General features: G+C 48.1%; 1 protein-coding gene across 10 annotated transcripts in view; it reads left to right on the plus strand.

Annotated features, from left to right (window-relative positions):
* The first annotated feature begins 12,496 nt into the window (after window positions 1-12,496).
* Window positions 12,497-19,988, plus strand: part of MAP4 (microtubule associated protein 4) — a 288,369-nt gene continuing 280,877 nt past the window's right edge. For 4 of the 10 annotated variants that reach the window (XM_039526884.1, XM_039526883.1, XM_039526888.1 and 1 more), the window contains exon 1: window positions 12,500-12,725. The gene's annotated coding sequence lies outside the window, so the exon portion shown is untranslated. Of the gene's footprint in view, window positions 12,726-19,988 lie in introns of all 10 variants that reach the window. The other 6 variants (XM_039526892.1, XM_039526894.1, XM_039526889.1 and 3 more) reach the window with 4 other exon arrangements.

Consider the following 19,988-nt stretch of genomic DNA (forward strand, 5'->3'; position numbering starts at 1 on the left):
AAGTTACTAAGTCAAGGGAGAGACATGAAACCAAGAGCCAGAGCAGGGGCAGAAACCAGCAACAAGGATCAGGGACAAGAAGAAGAAGCTGAGAGTGGGAGCAGGACCAGAAACACAGCTGCAGGCATGGCCAGCCAGGGACCCACCTTTGCTGCAGGGTTTAAGAATGTGCCTGCTGAAGTTTTCAGCCAATCAGCAGGTCAGGTCAATAGCTGAATCAGCTGAGGGCAATAAGCTGGCTCTGAGTTCAGCTGTGGCTCCCTGACATTGGTTAGTATGTTTGTGTGCACACGCAGGTCCACCGACAGCAGTTCCAGGCCCCAGGGCGGAACAGTCAATGAGCCTCCTAGAAAGGGATGGCTGAAGTTCTTGGGTGGTGCTATGCCTGCAATGGCTGGTGCCCAGTGAGCCTTTTTAAACCATTGGGGCCCCTGGGCAACTGCGTCCTTTGCTCCCCCCGTCGGCAGGCCTGTGCACACTGACTTTCCTCTACTGGAGGGAATCAGAACTGTTCAGGTATGACATAGCTAGGACGCTGTGAACAGAGCCATCCCTTGGGTAGGGTGAATCAGGGTGACTGCCCTGGATCCCGTGCTTTGGGGGGCCCCACACTTTGATAAAATCAGGACTGTCACAATATTTAGCCCTTTGTCCCGTGTCCCAACTGATGTACAATCGGGACGCCATTTGTTCCGATATTCAGGTGAGGAGGTGGGCACGGACGTGAGGCAGGAGGCGGCTGCGGAGGCGAGTGGCAGGTGGGGGGACAGCGAGGAGGAGAGCGGCAGTCAAACAGCAGGGGGGAGGGGCGCCGGATGGTGTGGAGACTAGTGGGGAGGTGAGTGGTGAGCGGACGGTGTAGGGGAGAGCAGCTGGAGAGTGGGGGAGGGTGAGGAGGTGAGCGGCAGCCAGACAGGAAGGCTGATTTGTCCTGGGCCCCACGCCCCACTGGGGACGGCCCTTACTGTTAAACACTAAGGGAGAGTATTATTCAAGGTGCAAGGACCTGAGGTTTTGAGCAAGAGTATCTGAGTTCTATGGCTGCTGCTGTGACATCTGGCATCCAAACAGAAGACTGAAGCTATTTTAACCATGAAGGGCATTTTTTGTGGCTGTCACATTGTTAATACAGGGCTCAAATTTAAAACAGGGTCTCCAGTCTTCATTTGGGTGTCTAAACTGATACTTCGATCAGGGGTGTAAAATGGGTCAAGATGTGGCTGTATTGCAGTATCAGAGGGGTACCCGCGTTAATCTGTATCCACAAATACAATGAGGAGTCTGGTGGCACCTTAAAGACTAACAGATTTAGTTGGGCATAAGCTTTCATGGATAAAAAACCCACTTCTTCAGATGCATGGAGTATTGCAGTGTGGACCCCCAAACAATAATAATTAATAGATCTTATATATCATTTTTCATCAAAGCACTTTACAAAATGGAGATAAGCATCAAATGTGAGCTCTTTCCATCCTATGTGTTCTTCATAAAAAAAGATTGATACAAAATGCATTAACTGCACTGTGATGGGGTTCCTGAGGTGCAACCTGAACTGTGGGAGCACTGAACCCTCTGTCCCACCAACCTGGGGTATCCCTCTCACGCTGTGATGCTGTTGGCAAGCGACAAACTTCTAGCAGGTAGTGCACTTACACAGACATCCACAGGCAGGGACACACCCAATTGAGTTACATGAATGCTTCTCCCAGCCACTCATGAACCAACAATAGAGAGGCTCCAACCAACTCCCCCCAGCCCCCCAGTTTGTGCACCCCAGAACTGTACTGTCTTGCCCTGGTCAGAAGCCTGACTAGTGTAACTTCATTACCCAGTCTGCCCCTTTGAGCCGAGATTTCCCAAACACCAACCAAAACACACTGTTTTACATAAAATATAACTAATTAACCACAGAAAGATAGTTTAAGTGATTATAAATCATCAGCGTAGAGACCAAAGCTGGTTACCTAAGAATAAAATAAATTCACAGTCTAAGTTCTATAAACTAAACAGGATTTGTATCAAGCAGTTTTTCTTAGCCCTCTGGATGTTGTAGGTAGGTTACAGTTCTTAATACAATAGTTTCCCCTTTAAACCTGGGCCCAGTCTCCTCAGTTCGTCTTTGTCTGCCCAGCATTCTTGTTGCTTACAGCAAAGGTGGGGAAAAAGGCTAAGTCCTGATGTCACTTCCCCTCTTTATAGTTTCTTCCAGCTTGCCGGAAAGATCTATGTTTGTGACGTGGGGGGTCCAGCCCCATTGGTCAAGCATTCTCCATTGTCTACGTGCGCTTTCTGAGAAATCTTATGGGATGGCTGTTGGGAACATGGATTCCCTTTAATGGGCCATCCGCATGTCTGCCTACTTCACTGTGGTACCTGAAAGGCTGGTTGTGGGTGTTCCCAACCTCACAACATACTTCAGTAATACACACATAGCAAAACTTCAGAACTCCACATACAATGATAGCAGATATAATCCAATATGATATTAATATTCAACAGATTAAGACTTTCAAAATGATACCTCACAAGGCATACTTTGTACAAAACATATCATACTTATATGACAGTGCTGAATATGGAGGCTCCAGGGTGTTGCTTTGAGGTATAGAGTGCCACGCGCTTAACTGAAAATAAACAAGAGAATGTTGCTCAGGAATTATTCAAACAGCCACCATGCCTGATTTTATTGTCCATGACTTTTGTAAATCAGGAGGAAGTCCATTAAAGCCAGGGTTCTAAATGAACTGTTTCAACTCAGTAAAAGGGACTTGGCGACTGTTGTAGACAGCTCAGTGCAGACTTTTGTTCAAAGTGCACCTGCAATCACGAAAGCTAACCTTAGACTACTGAGTAGCCTGGTGCTTAAGGCAACCTCCTTGAAGGTAGGAGATCTGGGTTCAAGTCCCTAGCCCATATCAGGGATTCAAAACTGAGTGGTAGGCTGGGACACAGACAGATGCCAGCCAGGCAAGTTCCTGTTCTGGTTCCCCCAGCTGGCGTTCGTGGTAAGGGTGCTCTGAGAATGCTTAATGGATCAGGCTGTGGGTGAGATAGGCAGAGGAATACCCTGTCTGAGATTCCTGCCAGGGTTTAGTTGTAAGCTGAGACTTAGTGGTTTTATTCATGTCCACTCTCAAGTTGTCTGGAGTGGCTCAAGCATGTGAGTACTAACCTCAAGGCAGACTGCCACAAATCAGGGCACAAACCCCAAACTGGTTATGAGTTATACTTACATTTTACCAATCAAGCATCAAGTGTGAACTCCTCAAATACTACAACAGATGTCCACCCCCCCTTGGAGAACAAACCCCAAATTATATGAAATTCGCCTCTTTCCTCAGTGTGGAGGAGGGTATGTGCAACTTCTCCCCCTCTCCCCCCCCAGTTATAAATCACATAAACTGGGTTGTATTGTAAACCAGAAATAAATTTATTAACTATAACCGGTGTATTTTAAGTAGTTAAGGAGGTAGCAGACAGAACAAGGCAGATTACTAAGAAAATAAAACAGAGCACACAAACTAAGCTTAATACACTAAAGAAACTGGTTACATGTAAGTTCTCACTCTAAATGTGGTTCTAATCATCTTCACAGGCCAGATGCCCTTCCAGCCTGAGTCCAGTTCTTTCCCCCAGTTCAGTCTTAGTTGTTTCCAGCAGTCTTCTTGGGTGGGGTAGCAGGGGAAAATTGACAACCTGGATTACCTCACTCCCTACCCTTAAATAGGATTTGCATAAGGTGGGAGTCCTTTGTTTCCTTTGACACACCCCCGCCGCAGCTTCTCGTGGAAAAGTACAGAATTCAAGATGGGTTCTAGTATCAGGTGACATGGTCACCTGCCTCTGTAAGACCCTTGTAGCCTGACCGGCTGACCCACAGGTTCACAGGAAGATTAAGCTCTTTTACAGTCCATTGTCTCTTGCTGATGGGCCATCAGCACTGTCAGGCTTTTTCATTGTTGTACCTTAAGTGTTAGCAGTGGGTGTCACCCAAAGTAGCATAGTTGAAATACAGATACATAGTCAATATTCCTAATTTCAGGTACAGAAATGATACATGGACACAAATAGGATAATCATATTCAGTAAATTATAACCTTTCCAGTGATACCGTACAAGAGTTATCTTGCATAAAGCATATCTTAGTTATGTCATATTCCTACCACAAGCATATTTTCATAAAGAATATGGAGTATAATGTCACAGTATTAGGTCCAAACAATAAATGTTTTTTTTTATAATGTTAAAGTAGTCAGACACACACACGAGTTACAGTCTTAAGTTCCAAAAGGTGGTAGAAGCTTTTATAATAAACAATCTCTGCCTGTTCTTTAGAGCTAACCCAGGCTAAGCAGCTGGGGATTACTTGCTTATGCTTAGAAATCTTGCCCTCCCACAGTCCAAGCAGAACAGAGATCCAGGGCTTGGCTGCACTTGCGAGTTAGTGTGCATTAAAGCAGCCCTGGGCGCACTAGCTCACTCCCTGTCCACACTGGCAAGACACGTAGAGCACTCTGACTCTGCAGTTAGAGCCCTCCTGGTACTCCACCTTGGCAAGAGGAATAACGTTTGCTGCATCTTGGCTACAACGCCTGGGCATCAGTGTGGACGAGGTGTTGCATTACTACGCTCTGATCAGCCTCCGGAAATGTCCCATAATCCCCTTAAGTCAAGTGGCCACTCTTGTCATTGTTTTGAATCACTGTAGGAATGCGGATATGCCCTTTGAAAGCTCCATTTCTGACAGCCGGCTGCTTATCTGCTCCAAGACAAAGCAACAGTTAGTGTGGAATGCTGTGTGTGAGAGAGAGATGTGGGGGAGAGGGAGAGGTCTGCTGCTGTCTGAACTTACAAGACAGCATGCTGACATGCTCTCAGGCCCCCAAAACCCACTCTCTCTCCCCCCACATACACACAAAACACTCCTGTCACACTCCCCCTGCTCCCATTTGAAAAGCATGTTGCAGTCACTTGCATGCTGTGATAGCTGCCCATAATGCACCGCTCCCAATGCCACTGCAAATGCTGCTAATGTGGCCACACCAGTGCGCTGTCAGGTGTCAGTGTGGACAGACTGCAGCGCTTTCCCTACTGCGCTCTCCGAAGGCTGGTTTAACTCTCAGCGCTCTACATCTGCAAGTGTAGCCATGCCCCCAGTTTCTTCTTCTCAGAGATTTTTACTCCCTTCTGCCCAGAGCTCAAGCTGATGGGAGAGTTCACGAGCAGGTCTCCCCTTTGGAGACAGGGAGAGGAAAGCAATTAACAAAGTATTTATTCTTTGATATTGCACAATGGCTCATCTGGTTGTAATGGGCCTCCCTGGTCGGCAGGACCTACCACCTTCCATAGGAAGTCAGCATTTTACATTAGTTAATGCTTCTTTCCCATTTGGCGAGTTACACAATTACAGAGGTTTACAATGCAAACATGCCATATAACCTTATTACATGGGGTGCAGATGTTATAAGTGAGATTAATACATGCAGCATCCTAGAAGCATTTCATAAAGTCTAAACACATTCTTATAAACTTAACATCTATTTTAACCATACTAACAGACAGGCAGCCAAACTGGTTTCCAGGTATATATTGGTCAGCGTTCATTAGCTGAAGCATAGGGGCCTTGGCATGAGCTGGCACCTGGTCTGCCAGCATCATACACACCAGTAGGAATTTAGATCCCTAGGGGTTAATCCCAACTCAGCTGCCACCTTTCAGGAGCTCAGTGGTGCCTAACCTGTCACCCGTTACCATCTTTTCTCCCTCCATCACTCCTCCCCTTCTCTTCCTGTCTCTGGAATACCCACTCCAGCTGTAAAAAGATCTCAGCCATCTATGACCTCTTCATATCTCACTCCCTCCAGCTCCTCTCTTTCTCTGACACCTGGGTTCCTTTGTCTGACACTGCCTCTGCAGTTTCCCTCTCTTATGGAGGCCTCTCCTTCTCTCACACCCACTGCCCTGGATCGTGCTTCTAATGGGGATGCTGGGTTTCTCTTCTCACATTTCCTTCCACTTTTTTGTTCCATACTGAACATCGCCTAGCACAATGGGGTCTTGGTCCATGACTAGGGTTCCTATGTGCTTCGATAATACAAATAATAATAATGTTAAAAAATAAACCTCATGGTTCCAGGGCCGGTGCAAGGAAGTTTTGCGCCCTAGGCGAAACTTCCACCTTGCTCCCCTCCCCCCAGCCCTGCAGCAGCTCCCCGCCCTGAGGCGCCCACCCTGCGGCAGCTCCCCCCCGCCCTGAGGCGCCGCCCCCCCGCGGCAGCTCCACTCCCCCGGGAGCCGTGCAGCACCTCCCCACCCCAGCTCACCTCTGCTCAGCGTCCTCCCCGAGCACGCTGCCCCTGCTTTAATTCTCCTCCCCTCCCAGGCTTGCGGCACCAAACAGCTGATTAGTGCTGCAAGCCTGGGAGGTGGGAGAAGTGGAGCAGCGACCGCGCGTTCAGGGAGGAACCACTGTAAAAAAAAATTGGGGGCACTGCTTTTTGGCGCCCCCAAATCTTGGCGCCCAGGGCAACCGCCTAGTTCGCCTTAATGGTAGCACTGGCCCTGCATGCTTCAGGGCTTAAGACAATCAAAATATCAGAGATCACGAGGAGGCCTAACGTGGGGTAGCCGATTATCCCGTATCTGCCTACGGCAGGGTTCTTGCCCCTTCCACTGAAGCATCTGGTACTGGCCATTGTCAGAGACAGGATGCTGGACTAAATGGCCTGGGGTCTGACTTATTATGGCAATTCCTATGTTCCAGTGTAAAACCTGTTTTAAGTGAGATCAGAATCAGGTACACGGGAGGGACAAGCTCCCTCTTCCTGGGTACCAAGCACTGTGCCTTGCTATCTTCACAGGCCCTTCTTTCGGCTTCCTGTCCATCACCAGTCTCCGCTCTGATGCTCTCTGCTCCTTGTCCTGTGCTTGATCACACTGGGGAAGGAAGAGAAATCCAAAGCTGAAACAAACTCAATTCCCGATTCTGCTGGTGCAGGGCTCAGCTTTTCTTCCTCCTCTCTCTCAGCACACAGCCAGTTGTCATTTCTAGTTATGTTCTCTGTCTAATTTAGGCTGGAAGCTCCTCGGGGCACAGAGACATCACTCTGTCATTTGTCTTCCGTGTGCCCTGTGCACCTATCATGCTACAGAAATAGCCAATCATCACAAAAGTGATTAGCAATCATTTGTGAGACATACATTTAACACTGTCAAGGAGAAGCAGATAATGGTGTTTTCAAAGGACGGTTATGTAGAGCTGAAAACATGATGGGAAATCCCCCTTCGTCCCCATTTAGTAGTTTGAGGAGAATAATTTATTGAAAGGCAAATCCCTTAATCTCCAGATATAAATCAACAGAATGGCAGAATTGCTGAGGACAGAGAATATCATATAGGCATGTACTGTATGTCTCTTTCCTTATTTAATCAAACATGGGCCCTCCAGCTGTTACCCTATTTATGAAAAGGTAACTCGAGGCTACACAAATTCCCCAGCACAGACTGCATCATAACAAACAGACCTAGTTTAAAGGCAGGGCTCATGGGACTTGACTGTAGAGGGACCCTGTGGGCCTGATCCTTGATTCCCATTGACTCAAATTAAAGTTGAGGGTGTTGAATACTGGGCAGGATTGGACTCTTTTAGTTTTTAAACTGCTTCAGAGCTCACAAGTGACTTGTATGTTAATGGTTGGATCCACACTTTGAATTGGAAGACAATTGACCTGTTGGAGGCAGTTCCACACTCACTCACTGAATCGGTGGGTTCCTGCTGTAGAATGGTCTTGCTGGGGTGGCCCTTTAGAGAGATGTGCCATGCCAACCGCTGCTCTTGTGCTTTCCAGGAATTTTTGGCCCATCAAATGACCCAGGTGACGGTGAGTGACCCAAGACCGCATACCTCCTGGCTCAAAGGGGACTTGTTGAATCTGCTGGGCCCTGGAAAGACAGCACCATGCGACTATCAAGATGGGAAGAAAAGTAAAGGAACTATCTAAAGAGACTAAACAAAGGAAAGTGAAGTAATAGTTCTGGGTTTTTGCACAGGGGAGTCACATAAGAAACAAAAAAGAGGGTCTGTTTTTAGCATTTCCCCCTATAAAGCAAGGAGCAGAGCCCTCTCCTTAAGCTAAAGCATCAGGAAGCTTTGATTTAAAGTAGGGCCCTCCAGAAGCAGGGGCGGCTCCAGGCATCAGCACGCCAAACGCGTGCTTGGGGTGGCAAGCCGCGAGGGGCGCGCTGCCGGTCGCCGCGAGGGCATCAGGCAGGCTGCCTTCGGCAGCTTGCCTGCGGAGGGTCCGCTGGTCCCGCTGCTTCTGCTGAAGGCAGCTGCCTGCCGTGCTTGGGGCGGCAAAATGCCTAGAGCCGCCCCTGTCCAGAAGTGACACTAAACATAAATAGAGAGAAAAGGAAAAAGGACCACTAATGTTTCTGGGGAGGAAGGATATGCCAGACTAGGGATGTCACTGCAATGTCCTGAGTATATCTCCTCCCAATCTACAACCTTGAACAGCCACTAAAGAGAATCCATGCTGGGCCAGGCCTTTGTGAGTTTAGGGAGTGCTGCACGCACAACTGGATTCATGCTGTGCAGATGAGAACAATACAGCTCATAGTTATATATTTTCCTACTGAATCTCAGTGCCCTCTAATCAGGAATAAACCTATTTTATTCTCTAGATGTATGCTGAGGTATGGAACCCTCTCCTTTTACAGTCAATAATAAAACTCCAATGGGCTTTAATGGGAGCAAGATAGGACCCAATGGAATTAGGAAGCTCAGCTCTGAGTTTACTGAAGGAGCATTGTACACAATGGGGTTAGGAAGCCCAGGTCACAGTGTATATGTAGACATTGCACACACTGAGAATAGGAAGTCCTAAAGAGGGAATAAACAGACTAAGAGAGGACCAGTCTGCAGGTGGCTGTCATTACCTCACACTAAATTTTCATGAAAAGAAAGTGATTGGAAATCTATATCCTGGGTTTGGACAGTGGGGCTACATATCAAAGAAACAGGTGTAATTCATATCTGTGGAGCCAAAGTACAGCCTTGGAGCTAAAGGCAGCCTACCACGTTCTACGAGGAGGGCCTTCAGCTGCCTTCACCTTTAATGTGGAAAGGTGGATCTTGGAAATTAGAAGTTCCAGCATGCAGTGCAGTATGGATGTTTACACTATGGTGGCCTTTTGGATGCTGGGACATGTTGTCTCTATTGGTCACACTTACAATATTAAAGATGCGTAGTAACTGCCAGCCTTTTCTCTCAGGGATTATGGTGAGAGTTGCCAATGCCACCACTTGGTTGGGCAAAGTTTGGGCACTCCTGACTCAGTGCAGCCCAAATGGCCTGATTCTTGTTTGGTTTTAACCTTGTCTTGTTTTAACCTTCGGTTGAAAGGTTGGCCTTCAAGGACTCTTATTTTCCCCTTTTTTAAACTCCAGTTTGGAACTTGGCAAAACAAAACGAAGTGCCCCTGGAGCCAAATCCAGGGCTGGCCTGATGGTCAAAGACACTCATTCCCCAAACCCATGCCGCTGTAACCCACTGTTCAGTCTCTGTTACGTGTCACCCTTTAGTGGCTGGTCCACCGTGGGTCAGAGCCTACATAGGAACAGCCACACCGGATTAGACCAAGGTCCTTCTGATCCAGTAAATCATCAGACAGTGGCCAATGCCAGATGCTTTAGAGGGGAAGGTGTAAGATCCCAACAATAGGCAGCTGTGAGATACCTTCCCCCACACTTTAGGGCTCATCCTGTCTTTTAATAGTTAGAGATTGGCTTAAACCAGGGGTGGGAACCTTTTTTCTATCAGGGGCCACTGACCGACATAAAACGGGCCATACGTAGCCCCAAGGGGGTGGTGGGGTGCGGAGGCTTGGGGCTTCCCTCTTCAGCGGGGCGAGCCAGCGCTCGCGGCTCCAGCCCTGCGGGGAAGTGCAGAGGCTCAGGGCTTCCTCTAGGCTTCGGGGTGGGGCCAGAAATGAGGGGTTCATGGTGCGGGAGGGAGATCCAAGCTGGGGCAGGGGGCTGGGGTGCGGAAGAGGATGAGGGCTCTGGGTGGGACTGGGGATGAGGGGTTTAGGGTGTAGGAGGGGCTCTGGGCTGGGGCCAAGGGGTTTGGAGTGTGGGAGTGGGCTCAGGGCTGGAGCAGGGAGTTGGGGTGCAGGAGGAGGTGCGGGGTGCAGGCTCTGGGAGGGAGTTTGGGTATGGGAGGAGGCTCAGTTCTGGGGCAGGGGTGTGGGTGGTTGTGCAGCTCCAGGAGGAAGTTTGGGTGCTGGAGGGGGCTCATGGCTGGGGCAGGGGGTTAGGGAGCAGGTGGAGGTGTGGGCTCTGGGAGGGAGGCTATGGGAGGAGGTTCCAACCTGGGGCAGGGGATTCGGGGTGTGGGCTCCGGCTTGGCAGCGCTTACCTCAGGAAGCTCCTGGTTGGTGGCTCCCTGCCTGCCCTGGCTCTGTGCTGCTCCCAGAAGTGGACACTATATCCAGCCCCTAGGTGGAGGGGCCAGAGGCCTCTGTGCAGTGCACGCTGTTCACCCTCGCAGCTCCCATTGGCTGCAGTTCCCGGCCAATGGGAGCTGCGGAGCTGGCGCTGGGGGTGGGGGCAGTATGTGGAGCTTCCCTGATCACCCCTGCACCTAGGGGCCGCAGGGACATGCTGACCAGACTTTTAACAGCCTGGCAACCCCCCCTCCACAGTGGGAAAAGCCGGCGCTCACAGCTACAGCCCTGCAGGAGGGTGTCAAGGCTCAGGACTTCCAGCCTGCAGCACAGAGACTTGCTGCGGGTTGGATGAAATTAAGCAGGGGGACAGAGGTTCCCCACCCCCATAGGCGCTGACTTTGTGGGTGCTCCAGCGCTGGAGCACTCATGGGGAAAAATTAGTGGGTGCTCTGAACCCATTGGCAGTCAAGCTTCCTGACCCACCTGACCTCCTCCTCTGTTTCCTCCCTGAGCATGCTGCGTCCCCACTCCTCCGCCTACCTCCCAGCGCTTGCCACCACCACCAAAGAGCTGTAGCAAGCTCCGAGAGGGAGTGGGGAGGAGCGGGAATGTGGCACACTCAGGGGAAAAGGTGGGGAAGAGGTGGGACGGGGCGGGAATTTGGGGAAGGAATTGGAATGGGGGCAGGGCAGGGGTGGAGTCAGGGTGGGGCCAGAGGTAGAGGGGGATCGAGCACCCACCGGGGCTAGTAGAAGTGGATGCCTATGCCCACCTCGGTTTAAACCTTGAAACATGAAGTTTAATATCCCTTCCAAAATTTTGTTATAATTAATTATGATAACTCTGGTTATTCTCATTATCCATATATATGTCCAATCCCTTTTTGAATCTTGCTATGTTTTTGGCCTCAATAACTTTCTGTGGCAATGAGTTCCACAGTCTAACTATATGTAGGGTGAAAAAAGTATTTCCTTGTATCAGTTTTGGATTTGCCATCTTTTAATTTAATTGACTGTCCCCTTGTTCTTGTGTTATTTAGCTCAAGTGGATGGAGGCTCATGCTTCTAGCACGGAAAGGCCAGTCAATGACTCATGATGACAGGCTGTCGTTAAGCCATCCTGATGGTAAGAGACAACCTCCTCCCCTCCTCAAAATTGGGGCCAGCCATTTTAGTGAGACATGCCCCCTCCCTGTCCTTTAATATCAGCCTAATGAGGTCCATCATCTATACTCCCTAAGAGATTAGCCATTCCCCTTTTCTACTGATGAAACCCCTGCCCACTATCTCCCCAAGCACCTAGCCCCCATCTTCTCTCCCCTTCTACCCCTATATCCCTCAGCCCCGCAGATCTCTCCCTGCCCTCATGTTGCCACCTCTGATGTACAAAAACCCAGGCTATTAGGGATGAGCCTGAGCCTATAAAACCTGACAGCTGGAGTGTGTACTGAGCACCCTTACAGATTTCCTGGCACAGCTACTTAAAAAAGAGACAATGCTGGGAAAACATAGGCAAGAGGTAGCCCTATCCTGCCCCTATATCCCCATGGCTTCTATTTTTGCTCCCCATGCCATATTCCCAAAACCTGGGACCCTTATCTATACCAGAAAGTTTTATCGCTTTAACTAGCCTAGCATGATGATGCTCTTATACTGGTATAACAGTGCTTATACTGGTATAGCTTATTTCGGTTTGGAAAGGGGAATAAGCTATAGCTATAAGGCACCTTTACACCAGTACAACTGCATCCACACTAGGGTTTATACCAGTGTAACTCTCACCAGTAAAAAAATCACCCCCCTCCCTGCCAGCCTCACTTCTGTATTGCAGCCCAGCCTCTCCAGCCAGATCCCCCGCCCCCATCCTCTCCCCAGGCCCCTCCCCTCAGCCAACGCCCTCCAGACCCCCGAGACCCCTGCCCCTTGAAATCTCTCTCCGGGGCCTGGCTCTAACATAGCCCCCTCCCCGCAGCCCACATGCTACACTTCACCCCAGCTTGCTGCCCTGTTGTCCCAGCGCCGCCTCAAGCTCCTCCGTGGCCGGCCCCACCCTCCGCCTCCCGCGCTCCCCAGGATTGGCCGAGGGCGAGCTCGCTGCTCAGGGATTGGCTGGGCGCAGAGGTCCCGCCCTTTGTGTCAGCGGGCTAGGTTACTCAGCGTGAGGTCGGCGGCGCCTAGTTGCGGGTACTACTCGTCCCCTCCCCCTCCCGGCCGGGCCCACAGGGAGAGTGACACTCATCAGGCGGCTCAAGCAGCTCGCAACCGCCATCCCTCTCGGTAAGCGCCTCCGCGCGGCGCAGGCAGCGCGAGCTGGGAGGGTCCCCGGGGCAGGGGGTGTGTGAGGGGGACCCCAGGGGCGGGGCGGAGCCGTGGGCCCGCCGTGCGGGGAAGGGCTCTTGGGGGCCCCGTGGGAGTGTGAGGGGGGAGCAGGGCCCTGGAGGAGCTGCTGGGACTCCGGGGCGGGGGGGGGGGGAGCTCTTGGGGCAGCAGTGAAGTGGGGCAGGGGTGAGGGTGGGGTCCTGGGAGCGAGGAGGGTGGGGCGGGTTCCCGGGGTGGGGGCAGCGGTGAGGGTGCCCAGCAGAAGGTGGGGTGCTCAGCGGGAGTTAGTTGCAGAATTAGGGTGGCTGTGAGGGGTTGATTATTTCTCTGGGTGCAGGATGGGAGACGTTCCCAGCCGAGTCTATGGACGGGGTGAAGTGGTGACACCCCCCCGTCTGGGGATGGGGTATGACACCCCTCTTCCTTGCCCTGCCCAGGAGCCTGAGTCATTGCCTAGCTCCATCCCTTGGGCAGCTTTCTCTCTGCTGGCAGTGGCTGCCATATCAGTGTCAGTAAGGGGGTTCTTGGGGGGCTACACTGACCTAACCAGACCCTTTGCCCCACTTCCCAGCATGTGCTGACCCCTAGTGATCTGGGGCTTTAGCCTCCGGTTAGCCCTGGCGTGGTCGGGTAAAGAGAGGGACAGAGTTGGGACCACAAACCTTTGCTTGCTATAGGATTAGTGGGTTTTCTACTGGGGGAAGGGCACAACTGAATAAATAAACTCAAAATTTCCCCAGCCAGAACTTCCCAAAATCTCACTTTAGAGCTCTGAATCTCATCCCTTTCCTCCCTCAACCAGAACACTCAAACTTCTCCTTAATCACCCTCTCCCCCAACCCCCAAGAATGCATTTTTCTTCAAATTAAGGGATATGGGGCATTTTATGCCTTTTATGGGAATGGGAGTTGAATTATAAATCACAGGCTGGTGAGGTGGCAGAATCCTGTTCAGTGCAACAAACTGGAACATTATGGGGGTTAATTTAATTTGTGGTAATTAACAGTATTTTGTAGCAAGGGTGTGATGGGCTGCAATAATTGGCACGTATAAAAGTGACAGGAAATTCAAAGTTGGGGTGGGAGGAGGAACATCCTGCAGCATCTGTCTTGAGCAAGGGAGGTGGGGGAATTTGTGTCTGGGTCATCCCAGAGGAAGTGGGAGCTGCTGGCAAAGGTTTTGTTGCATTGGAGGGAAGAGGCTATGTTCCTAGTAATATCTTTGCTGTTACTGTAGTTTTATTTTAAACAGCATTTTCATGAAATCCTCTCTCTCCTCCCCCCACGCCCCCCCCAAACTCACAGAAACACATATGTGTTTGGTCTAATACAGTATTACATGTGTCAGGTCTTCTCATCTGGTCCTCTTGAAGCATTTTATAATGTGGTTCCCCTCTGCTTCCTTGCTACAATTCTGGCTGGCTGGTCTCCTTCCCTACTTTACAAGGATGGTTGTGGCATTGCATCAGGGGATATTTGTGCTGTAATTCAGTAACACAGCAAGGATAAGCATTTGCAGAGCTGCTGCTTGCTTGCAGCTTGATGAGATGGGTGTGGTAAGCTGAGTGGATACAGCAGACGCTAGGCCTATACGGTAACACTGCCCAGTCATCGGCATAGAGATTCAAACGCCAAGCTATTTATATAAATTAGGCCTAGTTTCAAGTTGAGCACATTGATTTAGAAGGAACAGTTGTCATATTTTCAGTATTAAATGAGTGTTTGCTATGACGCTGTATAGCACTGTCATCGGTAAGTTTAGAAACAAGTGCCATGGAGTTGTTGGATAGGAAAAGTCCACTCTGAATAAACGTATTCCTCCTTAGGTGTATCTTGATCCTGACAGTATGCTTTGTCATTGTAATGTTCAGTCTCTCTTTCTGTCTCATTCATGCCCCGATTAAGCCTATTAAAGCTGAATTAATATTTTAGCCCAACTTTCTGATAAACCTTCCTTAGCTTTTAAACCCCATCACCATTGTAATATTCTTAATTTCACTTTATCAGTTCTGTTTATGGATGTCTAAGCTCCTATTACAGGGATAGGCAAACTTTTCGGCCTGAGGGCCACATCTGGGTGTGGAAATTGCATGCTAGGCATGAATGTAGGGCTGGGGCAGGGGGTTGGGGTGCAGGAGGGAGTGCGGGGTGTGGAAGTGGGTGCAGTGTGCAGGAAGGGGCTCAGGGCAAGGGGTTGGGGTGGAGGAGGGGTGTGGAGTGCAAGAGGGGGCTCAGCGCAGGGGGTTGGGGTGCAGGTGGGGTGTGCTGGGGGCTCAGGGCAGGGGTTTGGGTGTGGGCTCCTGCCTGGCACCACTTACTTGGAGTGGCTTTAGGGTGGCAGTGGCACTGCTCCTGGAAGTGGCCGGAACCATGTCCCTGCAGCCCCTGGAGGATGGGGGGAGCAGAGGGCTCTGTGCACTGCCCTTGCCTGAAGGCACCGCTTCTCCCCCGCTCCCATTGGCCGGGAACGGGGAACCGCGGCCAATGGGAGCTTCAGGTGTGGAACCCACAGGTGGAGGGAGTGTGTGGAGGCCCCTCCTCCCAGGCCGCAGGGACTTGGTGCTGGCTGCTACCGGGAGCGGTGCGGGGCCTGCAGCGCCATAGGGGTGGCAATCTCATGGCCCGGATTCAAAGCCCCGCGGGCCGTAGTTTGCTCACCCCTGTCCTATTAGGAGAACACCTTGGTCATCTTTTCCAGGAAGAACAAGTTCACTTTGTACTTTTCTTCATGAGAGAGATTTTTAAACATGGAATCCTCCTGGATACCTGTATTGCACATCCTGGACAATTATATTCTTCCTGTGAAAAGGAGGCTAATGCTGAACAGCGTCTAAAGATCTAAGCAGTGTGTTTTCAGTGAGATACTGTTTAAATATTCCGTGTTGAAAACCACTTGTTTTTCCTTTAAGGCTTAACTTTGCGGGGATTAGTGACCTCTCCTCTCTCCCTCCCTTACACCTTGTTCTTGCAGTGACCAGCAGGTAACCTTGTCTGATGCAGTAGGTATGTCTACACTGCAGTTAAACACCTGTGGCTGGTCTGTGTCAGCTGATTCAGCCAGTGGGGCTGTAAAATCGAGGTGTAGGTGTTTGGGCTTAGGCTAGAACCCTGGCTCTACGACCTTCCCCCTCTCCTGGGATACCAGAGCTAGGGCTCCAGCCTGAATGTCTCCACCGCCATTTTGTAGCTTGAGCTCAACATGGACCAGCTGTGGGTTTTTAATTGCTGTGTAGACATATTATTGGTATCCCTTTTGTTTTCAAACTGCTGCTAAGTACTGTGCTGATGGCTTGAAGGATTTTACAACTGTTAAATTCCTTTCCTGTTGATTATGGCTTGTATGTTCCACTTACTGTGTGCTGGGGTAACATTTTGGTATATTACCATCTTATTCTGATTTACTTTGCAGAGTAGTTTTCTCTTGCTTGCAAAATCCAAGTCCTTTTGAATTATAATTTATTGTTGGTCATTGCAAAGTCTCAAATTTTAGTAATGCTGCCAGTCATAATACCAGTGGCTACTTGGTCAATCAGGATGTAGGGTTGCAATTACATTTTTTTGTAGTAAAATTACTTGAATCATTTTAGAAAATATAAATGAGAACTTTCTGACCATTCTGGAGGGTCTCAATTACCCACATGTCTAGAGACACAATGAAGGATCCCAGGCTCTGTGGTCTACTCAGATCAGGGCATATGGGGTTTTTCAGTTTAAATCCACTTAATTAAACTTGTATTATAATAGCAATAATATTATTGCTCCTTTGTTTTCTTTGGAAATAATCAGATTTTCTTGTGATAAATGATGAGCCCAAAGGCAGGATAGTTGGGAATTTGATTTATTTCCTCAGAAGCAGAAGGACATTGATATTATCACTTAAATTTCTTGTTTAATATGTATCTACTAAAGTGACATCAGTGGAAATATCAAATTCAAAGAAGTTTCAGGGCCCAGACAGATGAAGGTCAGGATAGTCAATGCTCACCCTGACAACAGTCTTCCCACTTGGGGGGGAGGGATAGCTCAGTGGTTTGAGCATTGGCCTGTGAAACCCAGGGTTGTGAGTTCAATCCTTGAGGGGGCCACTTAGAGATCTGGGGCAAAATCAGTACTTAGTCCTGCTAGTAAAGGCAGGGGGCTGGACTCAATGACCTTTCAGGGTCCCTTCTAGTTCTATGAGATAGGTATATCTCAAATTATTTATTTTTATTTATTTTATTGGTGTGGATTTCCTCCCCGCTAACAGCATTAGAGAAGGATTCAGTCACTTTGGTCTTTCACAAAAAATAGAATTTTTAAGTTTACACACTTATATGATGCTGATAGCTACTCTTTGAAGCTTTAAAATCTAACTTTACCTGATTAATTCCTTCCTGCTAATAGTAATTGGTTCAGATCATTGACCTGCAGCATACAGACTGGTGCTGGGCTTGATTTCAAGGAGTGCCGAACACCACAACTCCTCCATGGGATTTGCGGATGCTCACCATCTCAGGATGTGCCCCTTACTGCATGGAAGTCCAGTGAGCTACCTGAAGACTTATTTTAATGGACCATATCATTTGGTTGTTGGAAACAGGAAACTGTATGACTTCAGTGTGTGTTTTGTTGTCGGTAAATGCATCTTTGTAGCTATTTCATCTCTGCGGGTGCAAATGTTCATTGTGGACATATGTTGAGGTAAAGGAGAGAGGCCAGTAGATGTACTATAATGTCTTACTTTCCTATAGTCTAAACTTTCAGACAAAATTTTGCAATTGGTTTTGGTTTATATGCATGTTAAATGCATTCCATATATGTAACCATTTTATAAGAAAGCCAAATAGTTCAGTTTTAACATTGTTTTGAAGAAAACAACCATTTGCCCTCTGGTTTTAGGGACACCATTAGGTCAATGTAAGCTTTGATTTTGTTAAGTAAGGTTTTATTTAAAAAAAAAAAAAAAAAAAAAAAGCCAGACTGATCAACTGAAAAATTGTATGAAATTAAAACCAAACACACTTCAGTGGAAATGGTTTATTTTTAATTTTATTTTAATTGAGCAAGCTGAATGCAGCTGCAAAAAGTTAACAGCGTACATTTAAAAAATGTCAGTTGATAATCTGAGAGACTGCCAGTAACTCAAATATAGAGGCATTCTTTAAAAATATGAATCTTAATCTGTATCCTTAAGATGATTTCAGGCTGGCAAATTCTCAGTTTAAACAGATGAGTTATATATTCTTTCTGGGGTTTGTAAGAAAAGTGCTGACACAGCCTTAATTTTATTGAACAAAGCTATAATTATATTTGAGGTTCCAACCCCCATGGTATCCTAGTGGTTACCTCTCTCTCCAGAAGTAGATGGACCTGAGCCACAAAATCAGATCTGGATTTCTGTGAGGTTTAGGACCAGAGTTTTAATTTAGGCTCATTAGTACTAGTAAGAAAAAGCTACTGTTGACAGTAACTCAGTTGTGCTATTCTTGAGCTTGCTTCCCATGCAATAAATCTTTTACTAGTAACATAGGCTAGTAAATGCAGTTCTAGCACTGAACCCTCCGTATTTACATACTATTAGTATTGATGTACAGATTTCCTTATTCTGATGGAATATACCAGACTTATGACTAAGGGAAACCACTGGTCAGACAGTGAATAAATCTGTCAAGATACATTCAATCATGTATAATTAAAATGAAAGTAGTGGTTACTTATGGTATGTTTGTGCATTAGTTTGGCCTTTATGGTCTTATTGGAAAGACATTTAAAATGTATTGTGCTACTTCAAACTTAGACTGGAAGAAAAAGTCACACATCCTACTCTTGAGAATTGCATGTGTAGATGGGAATATTTTAATTTGTTTTACTTATCAAAAGATCATGTGTACTAATGTTCTGAGGTTTACTCCCTCCTGGGTGCTTGTGCTAGTGGTCTTGAGCTGACATTCTTGTTTGAAGTATAATTTAATTAACCTTCAGCAATAGATGATGAAAGAGCAGGGTACCTGGACTGTGTGGGTGAAGATGGCAGTATAGCATTGTGATGGTGATGGTAGCTCAAGACCAGCAAAAATTGCATTTGAAATAGGAAAGCCTCAGAGGAAGAGAAGGGTAATTAATGTCTTGCCAGATAGGTGGCTGTGGGCATTGACAGCAGGATTTTAAAGGGTGCAAGTGCTCACCAATAGCTATGTTGAATGGAGGACAGTAAGTTTGAGTAGTTTCTATAGGTAGTTTATTGTAATAGACAAAGACTGAAACTGTGTTCCCATTGTTCCAAATATCTTCAGACTTCCACAGTTTAGAAGCCTGTGCCATGCCCTGATACACAGTGGTGTGCATGTACAAAAGAATTCCTCAGTGGGAAGAAAAGGTCAGTGAAATCAATTCCTGGATATTCTGCAAATGTTAATTCTGCAGCAGTGTGAATAATGCATTTTGGTCCACAATAGCATAGTAAACTGCTTATGGAGAAACGATGAGGAGTACTTTTGGCACCTTAGAGACTAACAAATTTTTTTTGGGCATAAGCTTTCGTGGGCTAAAATCCACTTCATTATATGCATGGGTTTTATCCCACGAAAGCTTATGTCCAAATAAAATTTGTTAGGGTAGGTCTATACTTACCCGCTGGGTCGGCGCGTAGAGTTCGACTTCTCGGAGTTCGAACTCCGAACGCGCTCCCGTCGACTCCGGAACTCCACCACCGCAAACGCCGGTGGCGGAGTCGACGGGGGAGCCGCGGACTTCGATCCCGTGGCGTCTGGATGGGTGAGTAGCTCGAACTAAGGTAGTTCGACTTCAGCTACGCTATTCGCGTAGCTGAAGTTGCGTACCTTAGTTCGACCCCCTCCCCTTAGTGTAGACCAGGCCTTAGTCTCTAAGGTGCCACAAGTACACCTTGTGGTTTTTGCTGATACAGACTAACACGCCTACCATGCTGAAACCTGCTTATGGTATTTGAAGTTACAATGTTAGAATTTAGGAGCAGTCTGGAGAAGTATGAATCTGGTCCCTGAGCCCTTGGATATTTGCAAGCTTGGTTGCTCTGGAATTTTAGGTCAAAGGATTATGGACAGATGTTGTTAGTGTGCATAAATGGCATTTAAACTCTAAAATAATTCAGATTTTTCATGTGTCAGGGTATGGCTACACTTACGGTTTGCAGCGCTGGTAGTTTGCAGCGCTGGTCATCCAGCTGTGCAGGGCCAGCGCTGGTGTGTGGCCACACTCACAGCTA

This window comes from Mauremys reevesii, linkage group 2 (genome assembly GCF_016161935.1).
Source record: "Mauremys reevesii isolate NIE-2019 linkage group 2, ASM1616193v1, whole genome shotgun sequence".
Classification (NCBI taxonomy): domain Eukaryota; kingdom Metazoa; phylum Chordata; order Testudines; family Geoemydidae; genus Mauremys; species Mauremys reevesii.